The sequence below is a fragment of the Protopterus annectens genome, chromosome 3.part1 (genome assembly GCF_019279795.1).
Source record: "Protopterus annectens isolate FY-2018-M chromosome 3.part1, PAN1.0, whole genome shotgun sequence".
NCBI lineage: Eukaryota > Metazoa > Chordata > Ceratodontiformes > Protopteridae > Protopterus > Protopterus annectens.
The window spans coordinates 1,130,078,839-1,130,101,746 of record NC_056732.1 but is presented as its reverse complement, the minus strand read 5'-3'; positions in this window follow the sequence as shown (position 1 = coordinate 1,130,101,746).

The following is a 22,908-nucleotide window of genomic DNA, read 5'->3' as shown; positions in this document are numbered from 1 at the left end:
TGTACTGAATGATATATTTGAAAAAAACAGTATTCATTATTATAGCTCAGATAGTGTAGTGGTAAATTGCAATATACACTATAGTGAAAAGGGTACTGGGTTAAAGACTTGGCAGTGCTGATTATTTTGTTGCTGGGCAGAACAGTGGCTGATGGAGACAGGGTGATTAAGGCAGTTTTAAGCAGTTGTAAGCAGGTTTGCATGGGTTTGCACGATGTTAAGGTGGACACATGCGAAATGGGCAGCTATGTATGGGGCGACATTTTTGTGGGAACAGATTGCCCTTTTTTTTCATAAGGTGAGAGTGGGATGTTGGGGAGGGATAGTAGGTATATTTGGGGAGGTAGGTTGGGTAGGAAGACAGACAAGACAGCAGACAGGGGTGGTATATGACATGTGTGGGGTAAACACCTTGGACGGGGAGGGTGGTTGGGAATCGGACGCCCACAAGCCCCCAAACTGATAAAGTGGGACTGAGATCCCAACCCATGGGCAGTCACCACAGCACCTTCATGGCCCCAAAGGTGGCTGTGCTGGCGGCTGAGCAGGAGGAGCAGGCTGACCCTCAAGATGCGCCATTCAGCCCTCAAGCTGATGTAGCTGGTCTCCAAACTCCTGTTGAAGCTCGTTATGCACCAGTCCCTGGACCTGACAATGGGTGATGGTGCCCTGTCCGCACCCACTCCTGGGGGGGGGGCACAATTCCACCTGAAGGTGGTGCAGGACCAGAGGACGAGGAGGTCCCGAGTTGGGTCCCAGATGTGCTGGGGCAAAGTGCCATGGCCAGTTGAGGTGGGACAGGCAGATCCACTGGGATTGGCCTTCCCAGATGTGCTATATTGCTGAGGTTTTACAACATATGTCAATTAGTCATGAACAACACATTCCAGAATTAGTTATAACAGCATGTATGGGTGTTTGCATTAACCCAAAACAATAGATTTGAAGCAGTTCCATAGCAAGCAGGACACATGAATATATGGAACCACAGTGGACATTATAACGGCATGCAGATTACATTGATAGCAACAGACAACCAATGATAGTATTTGAACAGGCAACATTAATAATCAGATGTTGAAATAGTTGTAGAACAATAGGATACGTGTCCCAACAATAGGTTTTGTGAAAAACATTTATTTATTTATTTTTATTTATTTTGCATTTGTTAACCGGGTTAGCCTGACTGAGCTTTTGGCTCATTTTCAGCAGAGACCTGGGGAGAAATGCTCCTCAGGACAAAAAAAAAAAAAAAAAAAAATTTATTAAATTTTAGTAACATAGTAGTAACAATCAGCTATAGGATCTTTCAAGCAGAGACCTGGAGAGAAAAAAAGCTCCTAAGGCAATTCAATTATACAGAGTATTAACAATTGGAAGACAAGTATGTGCGTTGTTACAAACACGGTTTTAACAATTAGCAGAAGAGCATGTGACAAGTTACAACATTATTTAAGCTACTTAGAGCAAAATAAGTTAATAGGCAGATGCTTATTTAAAGTGGGTAGGATCTAGTTGTATAGGAGTTCAGAAACAAGAAAGGAAAGTAAGACTGGCTAGTAGGAGATGTAGGGGAGGTAGAATATAGGAGACAGACTAGGCAGGTAGGTTGTTTTGAGACTGAAAGAATTAAGATTGGTTGGAGATGGAGGAAGGGAAGAGGTAGAAGAGGCAGGGGAATAGTGTTAAAGATTCATTAAGAGTGAGGTGGTGAAATAGGTGAAAGGATGGTGGTTTCAGGGTTGTTGGCTACAGTGGCAAGACCACTTTGTTTTTAGGTATTTACTTGTGGCTAATTTGAAACTTTTGCTATGCTGGAGGGATTTTATTTCCAAGGGGAGTTGGTTCCAGGATGTAACTGGGTTATAGTTATAGAGAAGGCAGCCTATTTTGGTTTTGGGTTGTAGATGTCTAATAATTCTTGATTTGAGCTGCGTAGAGTCCTAGCAGGGCAGTATTTGGATATGATAGTGGAGAGGCTGGGGCAGAAGGAGGGTAGATAGAGGATAGAGTGGATCATTTGTAGTTGGTATAGTTGGAGCAGCTGAGGGAATTCTAGCCAGTCTTGTTGCTGTAGTGCTAAGCGGTGGTGTGACTTGTAGGTTTGGTTAGCTGCAAATCTGGCGATCTTATTGTAGGTAGTTTCAAGCTTGGAAATAGGTGTAGAATTTAGGTTTGTGAATATGTGGCAGCTGTACAGGAGTGTTGGGAGTAATAAAGCCTGGGAGGGAATTATTCAGGCAGTGTTAGTTAAGTATTGCCTGCTATGGAAAAGGTGTCCAAGTTTCTGATGAGTTCTTTTTACAGAGTTAGTAATATCGAGATCAAACTTAAGCTGATCATCTATTGTAACACCTAGCAATTTAGTACTAGATTCAGCTGAGATGGTAGTGTTGTTGCAGGATAAGATGGTAAATGTACTTTTGAGTGTGGTGAGGTTTTTAGGGAGGAAGAGTAGGAGCTTAGTTTTTTTTTTGGATTAAGTATTTGTTTGTTATCACTAAGTCAAGTCTCAGTGGTGTGGATGGATGCCTGGGTAGTTGAGTGGAATTCAGTTGGGTTGTCAGCAATGATTATAACAGTAGAGTCATCAGCATATTGCACAAGAGATGACTAGGGACAAGAGGAGTAGAGCAAGTTGGTGAAAATATTAAAGAGTAGTGGTCCAAGCATGGACCCTTGGGGGACTCCCATTTGTACAGTGAGAGGGGAGGATAGTGCAGAGAGACACTTAACTGATTGCTGGTGGGTAGATAGATAGCTGGAGAACCAGGAGATAGTAGGGGGAGAGAAATGTAAGTTAGTGAGTTTGTCTAGAAGGAGTGGGTGAGAGACAGTGTCAAACACTTTAGAAAGGTCAAGGAATAGGCATGAAACAAGTTTATTGTTATCACGAGCTAGGGAGACTATGTTGATGAATTATATGAGTGCAGTAGCTGTACTATGGTTCGGACGGAAGCCATGCTGTGTGGGTGTGAGAAGGTTTTCCAGGTGAAGGTAATGCATTACCTGCTTGTGAATGCATTTCTTTAGGATTTTTGAGAGTGGAGAGAGTATGGCAACCGGTCTGAAGTTGGATATGTCTGAGGAGTTACCCCCTTTGTGAATGGGTAGAGTAAAGAAATTCTTCCATACAGAGGGGACATAGGATTCAGAAATGGATCGGTTGATTAAGATGGTTACAGGATAGGCAAGAGGTTCAGAGGCAATCTGCAGGAAGTAAGAGGGTAGCTTGTCAACAGATGGAGAGCAAGGTTTAAGTTTAGAGTAATGATTTTACATAATTAGTTGATACTGCTTTTAGAGAGAAGGAGTTAGAAGGGTTTGGAAGAGGTATAGCATTTGTGGGGGTGCTAGTGTTGTTTCTGGGGGGGGTAGAATTTGTTAGGGAGGTTATTGAGTTTATAAAATGATTGTTAAATTTGTTGGCTATGTTTTCAGGTGTTGCATTGGACATGGGTTGGGAGAGGAAGGGTTTCCTGGATGAAGAGTCTGTTTAACAGAGCTCCAGAATTCCTTTGGGTCTGATTTAAGAGTAGAGGGAGGATTGGCATAGATGTTTATTTAGTCATAATGGATGATTTTTTTTTTATTTTATTTCTGAGTTCTTTATATTTCTGAAGAAGAGAAGAGGTCCTAGTTTTAGTCCACATTTTCCAAATCCTATCCCAGTCTTTCATGAGGGTTCTGGTAGATTTAGTGAGCCAGGGAACAGTATTTGATTTGATTCTAATCGTGCAAAGAGGTGCAAGGGAGTTAAGAATATTTAGGAATGTAGTGTTGAAGGAGTGGACAGCTTCATCTAAAGGAATAGTGGTGAGGTAAGACCAGTTAATTCTGGAGAGTTGGTGAATAAAGGAGTTAGGACAGAAACAAGAAAGTGAGCGGGTGGTAATAAATTTGTTAGGTTTGGTAAGGTGGGGAGTATGTCTGGTAACTGTTATTGGGCAGTGGTCGATGAGGGCATTTGGAAGGGTTTGGGAGTTATGATAGTTTTAAGGGTGGGAGACCAATATCCAGTCAAGAAGAGAGCTAGGTAGGTGAGATTTATTAATGTAGGTTGGGGTTGTGATTAGCTGCTCAAACCCATGTAGGTTTATACAGGAAGTAGTGTTGGGAGCTTGTATTGAAAGCAAATCAATATTTACATCTCCCAGTATAATTATTTCATTGTGGATGGTCTGGGAGAGGTGAGATGTTCTCAAGTATGTTAATATTATCACCAGGGGGAATATAGACCGCTGCAACAGTTATGGTGTTGAAACTGTTAAGTTTGAAGTTGGTCAGTAGGAGTTCAGCTGGTGAAAAGGAGGGTAAGTCTAGTGTGAGAATGATTTTGGAGAGACAATTGGAGTACAGTATAGAGACTCCTCCTCTTTATACTTGATTGATTGATTTATGTGTTTAGATTATTGGTGCAGATAGGGTGAGAGAGAGAGAGATGTCGATTAACAACTGTATAGGCTTCAATTGCTCACAAATGTAATGATCATTGCTCTAATAATTACTCTCTAGGTATTCACTTTACATTGACTTATGGCCTTGGGCTGGGCAGTGGTATGTTTTTACACAGTGTATAATTATAGCCTTCCTACAGCTCATTTATACATTTTCTTAGTTGGCAGACCTGTGGAGGAAATTACTGTTAATTCTATGTGACTGTTTCTACCCATATTCACATAGTCAAGGTTACAAAAATGCACTCAGACTGCATGAGCGCACACGTGTATGTGTGTGTGTGTGTGTGTGTGTGTGTGTGTGTGTGTGTGTGTGTGTGTGTGTGTGTGTGTGTGTGTGCTACTGCCATACTCCACCTTGATTTCTATCGGTCACCCTGGGTGTTGGCAGCAGTGACCACTAGCTGTGACAGCGTGACACCTGAGAGACATTTCTTGGATGACACTACTTGGTGTATGTACTTATCTTGCTGTCATTTGCAGCCTTGGGGTTGGACAGGGGTGTTGTACACAGTGTATAATTACAGCCTTCTTACCACTCATTTATACCTTTTCTTACCTGGCAGACCTGTGGAGGAAATTACTGTTAATGCTACCTGACTGTTTCTACCCATATTCACAGTCAAGGTTACATAAGTGCACTCATACTGTGTGTGTGTGCTACTGCAATACTCCACCTTGATTTCTATCGGTCATCCTAGGTGTTGGCAGCAGGGACCACTAGCTGTGACAGCATGACACTTGAGGGACATTTCTTGGAAGAGACTATTTGGTGTATGTACTTATCTTGCTGTCATTTTCAGCCTTGGGGTTGGACAGTGGATGTTGTACACAGTGTATAATTACAGCTTTCTTACAGCTCATTTATATCTTTTCTTCCCTGGCAGACCTGTGGAAGAAATTTGTGTTAACAGTACCTGACTGTTTCTATACATATTCACATATTCTTGGGTGAGATTATGCATACAGTTTAATACTATTCCCGGGATACAAACCATGCCTGTTTGTGCAAAAAGGTACAACAAGGTTGTGTTTCATCACAATGAGCTATTGGTGAACAGTTGTTTCTTTCTTGACTGTTTTCTGCATAATACTCTTTTATTTGGACAATCTGCTTTGTAAATCTGACATTCATGCATAGCAGATAGTTCTTATACTGTGTATTCATACCTTCACATATTACAGTATGGAAAAGCAATGGTTCATAGGTTCATAGGTTCATAGGTAGGTACTAGGCTATTGGCCCTAGGGCCTATATAAGCCTAGCCAAATGGTACCCTGGCTTTTGCCACCCAAGAAAATTATTTTCCTGTGCCCCTATCAAGCAGAGCCACAGAGGTGACCCCCCGGGGTGAATTTCCTATCTCCCATCCAATCATCAAGATTTTTCTTGAAGAGTGCTAATGAGGAGCTTTGTTTGATATAGATAGGTAGTTGGTTCCAGTGTATGAGAAGTCTCTCAGACAGGAATCTATCCCTCCAGCATGTTCTGTTTATTGTGGTGACAAGGTTTAGGTCCATAGAGCATGTAGCTTGAAGTGATTGGGATTTCTTTATGTGGAGCATGTCCAACAGCTCTAGGCTTGACATAGCTTTGTATGTTAGGCAGAGATCGCCTCTGAGTAGGCGATATGTGACAGAGTAAAGCTGGTGATTTCTGAGACGATCTGCAGAGGGCATCTGTTTAAGGCCTGTAATCCTCTTTGTGAGGTATTTCTGTGGCCTTTCCAGTTGTTGTAGATGTCTTGTGAGGTACATACCAAAAGGGGTGTTGTACTCTATAATTGGTCTAATGAGTGATGAGGTTAACACATCATTAATATTCAAGGATCAGATCTTGTTGCATGGAAAATTTCCTATAGTTAATCTGTTTTACAACTCCACAATCTTTGTCAGATGAGCCTCAATTAATTAATGAGCCATAGTTTCTGTGCAGAACCGTTACACATTCAGATTCATACTACCACAAAGCAAAGTAAACACAGCAGTCTGGGGTTTTGATTTTTATTGACAGGTGCTGACACTTTTATTGATATATATCCTGTACATCAGTATTGCTCTGCTAATGTCTCATTTATTCAGTACAAACAATACACATTTCTAACTACTGACAGCCTTTCTATTTAGTTTCCCTGACTACTGCAAGCTTGATTTGTACTCACCATCCTCGCGATGCAGCCTTAGCAGCCTGCTGGTGTGAGCGTCCATCTTCACAGCCCTCTCATTTATGGCTGTACAGGAGATAGAGAAAGATTTATGCATACCTATCCAGCTCATAATTAGGCTGGACTTTGTTACACAATAATTGATACTGATACTTACACACTGCTGGGACATTCTGTGCCCAAGCATCTTGGATCCACTGCTCCAAGACGTCCCTTTTCCTACTCTTCAGGTCAGCATAATGGTGCTGGACCTGCTCACCAGTCCGAGGGATACCAGTTGCACTGGTGAGGTCACATGCGAGACAGTCCCAGGCCTCTGCTTTGTATGGGAGCCTTGGTACTGGTCCTGCAGCAGTCTTCCTTCATGATGCTTTACAAGGAGTCCAACCATGACCCTGGACTCCTGAATGCCACAAGGCTGTGCCTGAAAGTGCACACCTTCACCAACACCAGCCATAGTGCCTGCTGTGATCAGTGGTTATGGTTGTATTCCCACCTGGCGGGGTTTAAATAGGTCTGGATTCCCACCCTTTGCCCTGATTGGCCAATTTTTAATATGCTGAGCTAAACCAGTGACAGACAAACCCGCTTAGCACAGATAAGTATTGTTTAAAGAGGTAGATGCTAAGCACTGCTTACCAGTGTGCAAATCCACTTAGCTATACTAGTTATTTCTAAGCATACAAATTTAAGCAATGCTTACTCTGGCTAATCATAGCTGAGCACAATTTAGCATTGTTCAGCTTTCATTTTATGGACTGTCAGGATTGTGCGGTTGACTCCTTCTTAATGACATCTTATGACATGTATGTTTCCCTTCCATAATATCCCCCTATGTGCTTTCATTACATTATATTCTTTTGTGGCTATACTCTATGGGACACTTGTGTTTATATGGGGGTTTCACATCTGTACTACACTGACACCTCACATTTGGACCTGCTACACTACCCTGGTTAACAAATATATATTATTCACTACCTATTTGAAAAAATATACTTTTAGTGCTGTTTTCACATATAAAAAAGAATGGACTGCATTGCTGCTCAAACCATGAATGACTGAATGTTAAGCAAAAGCTCTAGCCACTACACTATTTCACTTTTACTATTTTGGCTGTATATTTCAATTTAGATGTGCACACCCACTCAGCTACACTTAAACTTTAGTGGGGATGGAAAAATATTAATTATTTTGTTTTATTTTTATTAATTTAGGGATGTGCACATAGCTAACAATCACACCTCTCCACCTCTGACAGCATACAATGTGGAAAAAGCCTAACATGATGGGTGGGCAAAGAGGACAGATTTTAAATATTGCTCTTACAAACTTGGGAAAGATGACTAATATATTTTGCATAAGCATGACTTACTTGGGGGATGTGGGGTCTTACACTCATGTGTTTGTCATTATTTAATGACTTTGAGCCTCAGGTCTTTGTCACGACACAAATCTGGACATTCTGCAGATATCTGTTCAGTTGGGGGTATGCTGACAGTGTCCGCGTACACTGTTTTTCTTTTCAAAGTGCCGTATGGCACTTCCTGTGTGCAGAGGGCATGTTTACTGTGCAAGCAATGCTCAGACATACCCCCCTGCACTCATTTATGGATTATGCCCATGCAGGTTATACAGCAGCGAGCTTTCATGAATATTTAAGGCATGCTGCTGTGCTGCACTGGCATGATCCACTCCGTGCTGCATGGAGTTTAATGAATCCTGATGTCTGTGTACTCTGGTTTCCTCTCACTTTACAAAAACATGCTACTGATTGACTATACTAAACTGTCCAGACATATACAATATTTACCTTTGTCCTTATAACTTGAGTGATGGTTGAAAATTGTCTTTGGACCAGAATGCTTGCCTTTTTAATGAATGATAAATAAATGAAGTAATAATAATAATAATAATAATAATAATATAACAAGGATTAAGCTACTTGTTCATGCAGGACAAAATTGCCTCTTTAGCACCATATACTTGTATACATTTTTCCTGTCTGAACACTGGGTATTTATGACTGCCACATTGATTACCATGAGTCAAGTTATCATTGCAGTACAGGAACTGAAATCTTCATTCATCTACATGTATATCTAAGAAGGACTACAGCTGATGAGCACCTTTTAATGTCCTGAACCACAACAAGCTTATGTATATGTGGGTATGTACTGAAGGCAATACTACAGTATACTTACTGCCTGTTATATAATATAGACTTGAGAGTCTGTTCAGTGGTGTTTTTGAGGGACATGCTTTAATAAAATAGGTCTAAGTGAATTGCTTTGATTTACCTGTCAATTCTGTTCAAAATAAGGGAGTAAAACAGTGATGCAGAGTTTAGGCCCTATGTGCCTCATAACTATCCTGAAAAAAATTCCCAGAAATTTCTGATCACTAAAATTGATTATAAAGTATGCAACCAGAAAGTCACCAGACAAGGGATTATTGTATACCCTGTAGTCCTACGTGAAAAGGACACAATTGAATATGTCAGACTAAGTACAAACACCCCTTCTGGGCCATTGCCTTGTCATGGTGAAGGACCTTGAGTATCCTTTGAGATATGCCATGTAGGGTAACTCAGGACAGGTGGATCATGCAATAGAGTGTTCAGACTAAACATAGTTCATTGGAGAAAGTAATGGCAATTCACTCCAGATTCCAAGCCGAAGTAGCCACAGACATTTTAATATGTCACCTGAAGATGAGACCTTGATATCAGAAGGTGTCCAGCATATTAGTGGGGATGAGCAGAAAAAAAGTAACTGTATTGCTGAAGGTTATCAAGTATATGCATTAAAGCTACAAGGATATCCTTCTGCTGAGGTGATCAGAGATGGACGGAAACTCCAGTGCTGCAAAGAACTGTATACCAGTGGTACACTCTGATGGAGTCTCACTATTTCTTATTGATGTAAGCACTTCCTGTTTAGTGTTCGTAGACTGGTATTGCTGCCTGCATCTTTGCTGGTGAATGTTGTATGTTAGTCTATGTGTAGTACATTGTAAGTGCAGAAAGGCATGTGTGGTCAGCTATTCTGAATGCTCAACTGAGAAATATGTAAGCAAGATTAATAATAGTTGAATTATGTACAGGATACACATGATGTAACCTGCTTAAATTGCAAAGGCTATTTGTGATTTCTTGAGCAATTATTTTCATTGCTGTCATTGGCATAATGACATTAGGTCAGTTTACTCTGTGCAGTAGTATTGGTGGGGGGCCGAAGTTCTTGAGTGTCATGCTTAGAATACTACTGCATAGTTGCTTCTTGACTTATTTATTTTATTTTACATTTGTTGACCGGGCTAGTCCAACTGGATACATGTCCATTTTCAGTAGAGGCCCGAGGAGTTAAGCTCCAAAGCTAGGACAATGCAATTAACACAACATCTTAGGATACATGAGATAGATAAAAGCTATTTACAGTATGTATAACAGGTTATCACCTTAAAATTTACAGCGCAGAATACAGGCATAATAAAGGATGCAAGTACAATCTATAGTTTAGAATGCAGAAATACAGGCATAATAAGGAATGCAAATACAATCAAGGTATTCAAGAGATAATTAGTAACATAGTTTAATAAGGAAGGAGTTGCTTTTAATGCGTTATTGGGTTTGGAAGATCAGAGTATATAAAAGACAGAATAGTCAGGTTTAGAGCATGGGCATAACCAATGAGTTTTGAGGAATACTTTCAATTTTTGAAACAGGGTAGTGAAGGAAGTGTGGAGAGTTCATTTGGAAGGAGGTTCCAGGCTTTTCCAATTATACTAGAAAAAAGGGAGTCACCAGCTTTATTGTTTGTTTTAGTTGTGTGTACTAGAAGTTTCTGAGAAGACCTTAAGGATTCCAGGTTTTTATAGGGAGTGATTAGTATGGAAAGAATAGATGTTTTGGATGGTTTGTAAAGAGTGTTGTGGGCTATAGTTAGCTGATGAAATTTAATTAGATTTTGTAGTTCAAGCCATCCTAGCTGCTTTAAATTAAGGCAGTGATGGGTTCTAAATGGGTTGCCTGTTGCAAATCTGGCAATATTATTGTAGGACATTTCCAATTTGTTAAGATTATTTTTTTGATGGGTTAGTAAAAGTAGGTGAGGCATAGAGAAGAGAAGAGATAAGCTGAGTGTGTGCTATTGTGGTTTGAGCTGAAGGTAGGAGAAAGGATTTTATCCTATAGAGAGAGCCTAGCTTTTTGTTGACAGTTTCTATGGTATTGTTAATATGGCTATCAAAGTTCAGATTATTGTCAATGGTGACTCCTAATAATTTGGTGGTTGGTTCAGGGGATATAATGGTTTTATTGGTAGAGTTAACTGAGAAATCTAATGGGGGGGGGATTTCTTAGTAGGAGAGAAAAGAAGGAGTTTAGTCTTTTTGGGATTTAGGAGAAGGCATCTATGTGTGAACCATTGCTCAACTGTGTTTAATACTTGTTGAGTAAGATAGAGAAGTTCAGAGGAGGAGGGGGCTGAGCATATCAGTGTGGATTCATCCGCATATTGTATGCATGTAGCTTGGGGGATGGCAAGGTGGAGGTCATTGATGAATATGGAAAAAAGTAGAGGTCCAAGGATGGACCTTTGTGGGACTCCGAGATTGACAGGCAGGTGAGTAGAGAGAGACTTGTGACATAGTACGGCCTGTTGTCTTTTATCCAGGTAAGACTGGAACCATTTTATGGAGGATTTATCTAGTGACAAGGATTTCAGTATAGTGATGAGAATTTGGTGATTTACCATGTCAAAAGCTTTAGACAGGTCAATGAATAGGGCTGAAGAGAGTTTGTTAAGGTTGCGGTTGTTGTTGATACAGTCTGTGAAGGAAAGAAGGGCAGTAGTAGTGCTATGTGAAGGTCTAAAACCATGTTGACAGTTGGCTAGTAGGTTATTTTGTATTAGACGGTCAAGCAATTGTTTGTGGACACATTTTTCCATGATCTTTGCTAGAGGTGAGAGAAGGGCAATGGGGCGGTAATTGGAGAGTTCAGTGGATTGTCCTCCTTTGTGGAGGGGAATAATATAGGAAATTTTCCATAAACTGGGGATATAACTTTCAGTAATAGTTCTGTTGATCAGAATAGAAATGGGATAGGCAATAGCTTTGGCAGATTGTTGTAGGAATTCAGCAGGTAGTTGGTCTGCTGAGGGGGAGCATGGTTTCAGTTTCTGTAGAAGGGTTAGAATATATGATGTTGGAATGGGTTGAAAACGAAAAGTAGGGGGTGAGGTTGATTCTTTCAAAGGTAGAGTGAAGTTGTTAGGTGATAGTTGACTAGCTAATGTTTGTATAGCATCAGTAAAAAAGGTGTTAAAAGAATTTGCTAAATTTATTGGTGTTTTGTGTTCAGTGTTTTGAGGGTTTGTAGTAGTGGATTGCTCTGGGTGGAGTAGTTGGTTGATACTTCTGTGGCTTGTTTTGACTGGCTTGTTGGGGTTGGAGGTAGTAGTTTTTTTTGTTATCAGATATGATAGCTTTCTTAGTTTCATTTCGTAGTTGTCTAAATGTCTGTTGGTCTATAGGATTTTTTGTTTTCCTCCATTTTGCCCAGTGTTTGTTTCTAAGATTGATTTTATGTTTGGTTTCCTTGGAAAGCCAGGGAGCATGTTTGGTTTTGGTTCTAACTAGTCTGGTTGGGGCATGGTGGTTGAGGATAGCAAGGAAGTTAGAGTTAAAGTAACTAATGGCTTCATCTAAAGGTAGGTATTGTAGGGGTGACCAGTTGCGTGCTCTTAGTTCCATCTGGAAAAGTTCAGGATTAAAGTACTTTTTAGACCTGATGTTTTTAATGGATGTTGGGGAGGGAAAGTTGATTTTATGAAGAGAGTGGTCACTTAAATCATGAGGGAGAGTCCCTGAGTCATAGATGTGAGGATGATGATTAATGAGGATCCAGTCTAGCAAGCTTGATTTCTTGTTAGATTTATTTATTCTGGTAAGGGAGGTAATGGTTTGGGAATACCCATAAAGGTTAATATGGTTTGAGGGGAGGTTACTGCATAAGCAGGTCCAGTCAATATTAGTGTCACCTAGGATTATGGTTTCTTGAGGCAGGTTTTGGGAAAGCCAGCAAAGTATATTTTCCATGGTTGCTATGTTATTACCAGGAGGTAGATATATACAGATGACATAGATGGATTTGGAATTGTTAAGAAGAAGTTTGGTGATAAGAATTTCTGCATTGGAGTCTATAGGTGGTTTGCTGTTACGAGTGGTTAATTGTAAGCTAGGTTTATACAGGATAGCGACCCCTCCACCTTTCTTGGATGTTCGGTCTAGTCTCAGGATATTATATCCAGGTGGGATGATTTCATTATCTTTGGTTGAAGGTTTTAGACAGGTTTCTGTTAAGCAGAGAATATCAAAGGAATAGATTTCTGTTAGAGCTTGGAGTTGAATTACTTTATTGTTTATACTGCATATGTTAAGATGAGCAATTGATAGGGAGTTAGATGGTCTGAAACTGAAAAAAATGGGGAGTTAGATGGACTTGAAACCTGAACAATGTGTGTGGGGGGGGGGGGGGTACTCAAAATCTGCCTTAGTGCAGCTGTGTCACAAAGAGAGAAATTCTTACTGACAATGTGTCTGTGCACCAAAGAGCTATACAGAATATTCAGCCTTCTTGGAGAAGGTGAATGAGTTATCCAACAAGACACCTGTTATTGACTTTCCACGCTTACTGAGAGATTTGGATACTTACACATGGAATGACAGAAATGCCCGCATAGGTGTAATTTAATATAATAACATCCAAGATTAAAACCACTGAAGAGATTTAACAGAACTTCCATCAGAATTTGTCCATCTGTATTAGAATGAATTGGGTCAATGATTAATAATCAAGCTTTGTAGCTGAATTACTTGGTGGGGAGTTTTATTTGCTAGATGTGATACTGACCAGATAGATGTGAGAGAACCAGATCTGTAAAGAGGCCATCATGAGAGTGTCTGCTGCAGACTTAAACACAAATATACTTTGTATTCCAGTTTCAAAAAAAACTTTGACCATATTCTAAGTGACTTCAGGAAGACTAAGTCTAAATAGGCTGTATTCAACAAGGTGGCAACAACTATCAGTGGTAGGTGGTTAGCCTGTGCCGATTCTTCTCATGGTAATGGTCTAAGTAATCTTTGCTGGATACCAACAGCGGAGGATGGTGTAAAGCAGGAGAAGTTGACTTTACTGTTCTCATGCGACTGACACATAGCAGGAGGCCAGATATGTTACATCAATGCTGCTTGCAAAAGTGAAGCTAGGGCCTGGGAAAAGTTTTGAAGAAAATATTGTAAAACTCTATTGTGATCTTAGATACAGTCTTAGAGACGGTTCATTTCCTCAGAAAGTAAAAATAGTACATCATTCAGGCTATGATAAGCAGTGATAAGAGTTCTGCCTAGTGACCAGGAGATCATGGATAGGAAGACTGAAAATAGTGCAGGACTTCATAAGCTTGTGAATGAGCCCTTATATCTAGAGGTAGTATCTGAAATTTTTAATAGGTTAAGGATATTGCAACAAATGAAATCAATAGAGTGGGTTGGAAGTTCCCAAAGTAGTGAGATCACAACTGTGATGAGCTTTAAATGTTGAAAGAACTGGATGCATTTTTAGTAGTAAGGTATTGTGTCTCTACTTCAATACTGAATGGAAAGCAGGAACAGCACTACTAAACTTGAGTTGCAGTAGTAATTTTAAGAAAGAGGACAAGAGGGTGTTTCAAAATGTGGTGGCTCACACTCCTTAGCTTCTGTGGGAGCCTGTGTTGGAATGTTGGAGAGAGTAAATGCTTTATGACAGGTGAAACTGGGATTCATAAATCAATGATCAATGTGAAGAGCGGTACACCTTTAGTTTGACATGGATTAGTAAGACTTTGTGGGAGGCTTCTATTCTTGCCTTGTGCCATTATGGAACATAAAGAAAGCCTTATACCCACATTTACTGTCATGTGTGGTTAGAGGACCTATTAGAGCAATGGGAACAGGATTTGCTAGGGCATGTTTTCCAGTCATTGCGTATATACTTATTAAGAGACGTGCTTGCAGTCTTGCCATTAAATCAAACATTTTAGAAAGTGTGTTCCCCTTCACCAAGGAAAATCTTGAACATACTTGTGTCCATGATTTCCAAGATGTCATGATGTAGCCAAAACTGGGCGGTTGTCTGTTATAGGGACCTAACAAAACTCTTTTAAGGGCAAAAGTTCTGATCTGTTTAGTTTTCATTAAAGAAGTTTTGAGAACTAAGCAATTTATAAGTGCTTGATTTCTTCGAAATCTCAGTTGATTTTGTCTACAGTGCATAGTTCATTTTTTCTGATTTTTTAGGATTCTCAAGCAGCAACTTTGTTGCTCACTAGTGTCAGTTTTCCCTATGATATATATATATATATATATATATATATATATATATATATATATATATATGTATATATATATATATATTTATAGATAACATTAGGCCCTTTTTACTGTTTTTGCCAAATATCTTGCTGCAACATTTAGCAATAGCAAGATGGTGCAGTGGTGCAGTAGTTGTGTTATCACCTCCCAGCAAGAGGGGTTCTCAGGTTCAATTCTCAACTGGGGTACATTCTGTGTGGATTCTGCATGTTCTCCCTGGGTTTGTATAGGTTTCATCACATAGACATGCATCTGGAGTCATTATTAGATTTGCTTTGATTTACACATGTATAATCCACATCCGCACCTTTCCTCTTTCACGGATCAGCCATTTCACTACCTTAATCTATGGCTATGCCTTTAGCCTGTTCCCTCACATACATTCTCTCATATTTATACCATATATTGGTAGTTCCTCCTTCAACTCTTTCTTTATCCCTGTGTTCACTAGCCCTATCACATTCCTTGTGATCTGCTTACTCTTTCAGTTTCCTATAGTTGTCCTCATTATGTAATGGATCATATTTCCCAATCCTTTGTCTCTTAAAACCTATCTTCTCTCCCCCACCCCTATACATAAAATTCTCAGTTGTTGTCATCCCCTTTGTGATATGTACAGTCAGTACTTATTTTGCTATCTCTAGTGCCATTTCCCATTCCAGTTACACATGTATCAGTCCTGTCTCTTTGTGCTCACATCTCCAGCATCAACTGTTTTGTCTTCTGACTTATATCTCCAGTTTAATTTTGATAAAGAACCATTTATGGAGGATTCTTAATATTTTGTTCAATACTTCCTAAATTTTCCCAGTTCTGTTATTTGTATTTTTTCCAACCTTTTATCATCTCATTTTTATGTTCATGGTCCCACTGTCTTCCTTAATCTTTGTCCATTTTCTTTCTGCTTGCCCAACACAGTTTCTTAGATCTTCATGTACCATCTTGTTCTTCCTTTTCTCAGATTTTCCCATTCCTTCTGTGGCACTCTTCTTGCTTGTCTCTACTTCCTCCTTCTTCCTTGTCTCTTTCTCTTCTACCCATGCCTATCTGAGCACCATTTACCCAACACTCTCATTCTGACAGCCTATATACTGTACTCTGAATTCCTCTGTTGTCTTCCTAACCATTCATTTAGCAGATTATCTTTTTTCCTTTATGCTGCATCATCCACATGACTTTTGCTGTTTTTTTTCTTATTATGTCTTTCCACCACTCTTTTCATAATATTCATAATATTCTGTTTCCCACAAGTATGCTTCTCCATCTAATTCATATTCTTTTCCAATAATTTTTTCCATCTGTTTTTTTCTTATTTTCCATATTTTGGGTTTCACTCCCTCCTTTTTCTTCCTTCATCTATATTATTTTGAAAGTAAGAGCATATGCATTTCCATTTCTTCTAATTTAGTCTCAGGTTGCCTTTCTTCCATTCCCTTTTTTCCTTTTCCCTTCTGCATACATTTTTGCAATTATTTTTGTAACTCTTCTAGTTATAGCCTGTTTAGGTTCAATGTTAATATTTTTTCACAGCATGAAATATCGCCTGTCTCAGCATATTCTTTACTCCATTTAATTTTTATGATGCGGTATATACAATGTCCCCCTTCTTTTTAGAATCTTCCTCATATTTATCTTTATAATCATAATTTGTTCTTATCATATTCTCTAGTATTTTACCCACAATCACTCCCAAGTGTTTGGGGTATGGTTGTTCCCTGATTGCTGCACTTCTCTAGTTCTTTCTTTTTAATACACTCTAGGCTTACATTACTCTCAGTCACTTCCAGTGTCAGTAGCACACTCTTGATTACAACTTCAGTATCTGTGGAAATCTCCATACAGTCATCTGTGTACAGCAAAACATAGATTTTACTCCTTTATTTTTTATTTGCCCCAACTCTGTTTTAACTGCTTGTGCCAGTTTTTCTGTCATTCTTGACAGTAGCCTTGTGATCGCTGGTACCCTAGACAATTTCTGTCTCTGTATATCTTTCATAATTCTGATACTTCCCATTTGCATTTCCTCCAGATATGGACCACTACATGTATATGTATGTATATATATATATATATATATACATATATATATATATATATATATATATATATATACATATATATATATATATATATATATATATATATATATATATACACACACACAGTATATATAAATAACTCTTATCAATCTCTGCCATTTTCCACCCAGTACCTTCCATAGGAAGCTCAGCTTATGAAGTCACAGGCCTTTTGCAGGTTCACTACTACTACTACTACTACTACTACAACTGTTGCTACTTCTCCTGCTACTGTTGATACTACTACTACTACTGTTAGTACTATTGCTACTACTACTGCTGCTACTACTGCTACTACTACTACTATTACTACTACTACAACTGCTGCTACTACTACTGCTACTACTACTGTTGATACTATTACTACCTTTGCTATTACTATTGTTACTGCTACTGCTGCTGTTACTACTACTACTGTTGCTACTCCTTCTACATCTGCTACTACTACTGCTACTACTGCTACTACTACAACTGCTGCTACTACTTCTGCTGTACTACCACTACTACTACTACTACTTCTGCTGCTAATATTGTACTGCTGCTATTACTACTACTACTACTATTGTTGCAACTCCTTCTACATCTGCTTCTACTACTGCTATTACTACTACTACTGTTGCTACCACTGCTGCTGTATTAATACTACTACTTCTGCTACTGCTACTATTTTGCCTCCCTTTTTTGCTGCCCTTAATGACATCTGATGGCTTCCTCCAGTCTTCTACCACTAATTTCCATTTTATTAATCCTTTTTTTGCCATTTTTGTATGTTGCTTAACAAAATATCATCTACTATTTTAGCCAAAATCTTTGCACTGATTTTAATTCCACATATTTTAAGGATGTTGCATGGTAATTCCCTGGTCTAAGTGCCTCCTTTTGGTAGAAGTATCACCCTATCCCATTTTACAGACTATGATATTTCCCTTGTTTGCTCAATTGTTTTGTATACTTCTGTTTTCAAATTATTTCCCCATTATTTGCAGAATTAAGTGTAAGTCCACCTCTGCCACTCTCTTTTTTCATCATTCTTAATATTTGTCCTTTGATCTCACTCACCACATCTAAGTTCAACCAGTTTCTTTAGTCCTCTGATGGTTGAGATCCTTTTTTTACTCTCTCATCTCAGTCCTTGTGCTTCTTTCACTAATGCAGATTCTTATACAATACCTGCTAATATTCCTCAAGATTCATGACCATGTTATTTCTGTGTAGGAGCAATGTAGGTACTCCTACATGGAATATGGCCACAGAGCAATCCAGGAACCCGTTTGCATGTGCACGAGTGCCCCTACACTGTTCCTGCACAGAAAGCCCTGCAGTATGCCAATCAGCTCATTTGCTGGTGAAAACCATGCAAATAAGCTGAATTAGTGATTCAGGAAGTAGGCAGGTCTCCATGCAGGAGCAGTGTAGGGTGCAGAAATGTATTCAGCTTCTAGCCAAATACATTTCTGCAAAATAGAAACTGGAGGCATGACCGCCTCAAAGAAAGCATGTAGTCCCTTAACTAGGCATGCCAATGGTAAAATACATGGCCATTGGCATGAAAAATAATTTATTTTTTATAAAATATAAGTTTTTTTTTTGGCTGAAGTTGGCCATTTAAGCATAGGGCAGCAGAACACAAACGGGCAGGACCATGCCAAAAATAAATCAAAAAGGGGGATAAAGCATTTATTACAGAAATCTGCATTTTGTCATTATAAGCAATGGCATGGAGAATGAAAACAATACCAGGGAACAGTGGTTACTAAGAGGAAAGGCTGAGTGGAAATGCAATAACTATGGAGTAAGGCAGTGGGGTAAGCTAATGAGGAGACATATACTGAATCACAAATTTCTTCTAAGTGTGAGACTGCACCTAACCGTGTAGGTGCTCTGACACCACCATGTAGACAGGAGGAGCAGCTACCATGAAAAGGGGGCATGTCATGTTCGTTGTAAGCACATTGGAGCTCAGTGGCCCGTGTTTGCCCTTAGCTATGCACAGCTAAGGCAGGGGGGTGCGTCTTGGGCTGTAGTTTCTTATTCCATGAAATGCAGAATGTGTTCGTGTCTAGGCATGGCCAGTTCTGCTAAAACCAGTCTGCATTAGATAAATGGATGTGCGCAGCACTCACTGGGCTTAAAACAAGAAAAAAAAACTGAAATAGCAGAACTGTGCACATCTGAGCAACGGAAATGCACGGCGTGCATCAGGACTTAAACTGGGAGAAAATGGGAATGGGAAACTGCAGAAGAAAGGCAATCAAGGAGAACGAGCATAGCTGGCAGGTGGAATGTATGAAATCAGTCAATAACACACAACTATAAACTATGCAAACACCTTTCAGTCTGTTTTTTCCCACAAACTCTATACCACTGGTGTACTCATTCGGGGAAATTTTAAACTGACAAAACTAACAAAACATGTTAGGGGCTGCTCTTGCTTTGAACTATCAGTATGTGCCAGAGACTGAGAGTGGTGAGGAGGAAAATGCTGACAACCAACTCAGACCAAGGAGGAGGAGAAGAATGTTCAGACCCAGGGTAACCTACCAAGGGCTACATGATCTGAAGATAGTAGAGTGCTACAGGGTGGACAGAGACATACTACAGCAATTTGTTGAGATGTGCCAGCCTCGCCTTAGACCCAGAACCAACAGAGGGGAATCCATCCCAGTGGATATTAAGGTATATGTATCCTTAAGAATATTAGCTACAGGTACTTTCCAAAGACCAACTGGGGATATCATGGGGGTCTCACAGGCATCTGCATCCAGGATACTCCACCAGTTCCTGGATGCCATGCAAACTCATACCACTGAGCACATTCACTTCCCCAGCACCCGTGAGGAGAGGACCAGCAATATGTATCTCTCTTCCACCATGTAGCAGAATACCCAGAGATACTGGGTGCCATAGACTGCATGCACGTCCACATCAAAGCACCACATGTTGAACGGGGTAGGGCATACATAAACTGGAAAGGCTTCCCCTCCATCAACTGCTAGGTCATGTGCGATGCCCAGGGGATTATCATGAATGTGTTTGCTGGCAGCCCTGGAAGCTATCACGACTCCCACATCATGAATTTGTCACAGCTGTACCTGGCATTTGCCAGTGGGGCATCCCATAGTGCCAGCTGGTAGGGGATGCTGGCTACGCACTAGAGTCGTGGCTGATGACAACCATCAGAAATAGTCACACACCCACACAAGAATACCATAATGAGGCACATGCACAAACCAGTATCATTATAGAGGGTGCGTTTGAAATGCTCAATTCATGGTTCCTCTACAGTGACATATCCAGTGAAGCCTTGCAGTACTCTCCAGGCACATGTGCACACATGTTCATAGTATGTGCCATGCTACACAATATGATCCTGCAGAAAAAGCTGCAGCAGGAACAAAATGGGGAAGGGCCACACAGCCCCCCAACATTGCCAAGGCCTCCACAGGCACAGACTGACTTGGAGGAGGAACATCCTGAGCCTGCCTCTGTAGGCAGATGGAGGCATGCCCAGAATGTCTTGGCCTTGGCAAAGAGGCAAGACATAGCACATACACTGACACTGTAGGGTCCCAGGGATCGATTTCTCTCTCTCTGTCTGACTCGCACACACAGTAAAATGGATGCCAAATATCACAACACCTATACCTGACCATGCATAGGCAGTGAATTGCATGCATCTGACATAGTCAGCCCTCATGCACCACCCTCACAACAGCTGCAGACACAAGGTAAGCCAGTCTCTGTAACAAAATAAACTAATGGAGTGGAATTTTCTGATAGCATATCTATGGCATTGATGAAGCATGTAAGGGAATAGGGAGGCTAACTGGGATAGTAGCAGACAACTGAAAGTTCTGTGGGACAGCAGGATGTGTATCCCCAGTACTGCCCTACCCACACCATGCAGTACCACCCTAGTCGACAAATACCACTGCAGTATATGTGGTGAGCCAAATAACTGGGGGGTCATAGATCACATGCATGGATGTCAAATTGTGTGTCCCATAACCACCACCAATCCCACACAGCAGATCAGCTGTAGACAACCATAGAGTAATGCCTTGCAAAGACCCCCACATGGTGACATCCATGAAATCCCTACCCACAGACTTTTACACAGTGATATCACAGCAGGTCTGGCAGTGGCAGTATGGCTTTGAAAGGTAAGAAGTCTGAAACTGCAAATGTCTATGCAAGAACAATCTGACCTGTGGTTGATACTGTTATTCCTGTAGTCTGAAAGATAGGGCACACCACTATGCTACATGGGACCACAATGTTAAGCAAATATCAGCACAGTCTGTGCAGATGTGTATCATGTACAGATGTGTCACCCCCCTATAGTCCCATAGAAATGCAGCAAGATGTTCCTAGCCTTAAGAAGTATCCAGCTCTCACCCAGAATGATAGCACCACAGTAACAGAAATCAATTGTCAGTAACACCCACAGTCAACTTACTGGTGCCATCCCAGGGGTGTCTCCTGCCAGCAGCCTGGGAAAATATGATCATCAGAAGCACTGCCCTGCTACAGATGGCCTGCATCTGTCACACTTGGCCTACAGGCCTCTCGTAAATGCCTATGCCTCACCCACAGTGCCCTTTAGGGAGTGTCATGGGGTCCATAACACCAACATAACACAGTCCACAAAATGCAAAGAAAGGCCTTACTGGCAACTGCTAGGAGCAAACCTACCAGCCTCAGGGAGACAGAAATCCAGACAAAGCCATGAATAATGGGGTGATGAAGGTCCAAAGAGAAGAACACCTGTGAACTGCTGCTCTAATAATGTTATAAAGTTGATGGAATGATTTGTAGTAGCATGGAATGTCTGATGGGCACGAAGTCTGAAACTGCAATGTCAGCTGTCAGTAATATCTGACTTTGACCCTGAGTGACTTGCAAAACACTTTTGCTGGAGAACCACACTTGTTTGGGTAACCAACAAGATATATGAGTCATTGATGTGGACATTCTGTGATACTCTGTACAGTCGACAGGCAGGGCTAGGAGTTTAAACATGGGACTGCACTCACTACAGACAGGTCTAATCCTGGAAGATGGTGACATGTCCACACCCACAGAACCCTGGGCCACAACCATGGGGAGTAACACACCCCTCCCTGATCACTCATCCTATGCAACATCCTAACCCCAACATGTGGCCATCTAAGCAAAATGAGGTATGCCATACATATATGTGTGACAAACACACACACCTCTAGGCTGGTCAAACAGTCAAACACACAAGACCCTCCAAGTGCAGTCAACCATTGAAGAGATCCCAATTAAAAGTACTGGTAGCTGGCAGCTATAGGAAAACATATCTGCCCAGGACACCCCCCCCCCCACATATCATATCCCATACAAATCTATCTGGAGTCTGCCTGTCACCCTGATCCTGTCTGACTTATATTACCCAACTGTGGACTGGAAATCAGACCAGGCCAGAACATAAATGGACAGAGATTCCACCATTGTAATATATCGCCAAGGTGCTGGACCATTTCCACAGCACCAGCAGTCAATTGCTTGTAGGCACACCCCTCAAGAGGCTGAATTGTGAAAAAATGCATATCAGTTACCCCATAAACCTTGTGTGTGCATCATCCATCCTGTATTCCTCTGGTAAATCACTGTGATGATCTGAGGAGGTATGTCACGAGGTACTGAAACAATGCATGAAAGTGTCAAATGGCATATATGACAGATGTCTGCTAAAACAAGCCCTGTAACCCTAGCAACCCATACATTACTGAGAGAAATGAAATTGTCACAATCATTGTA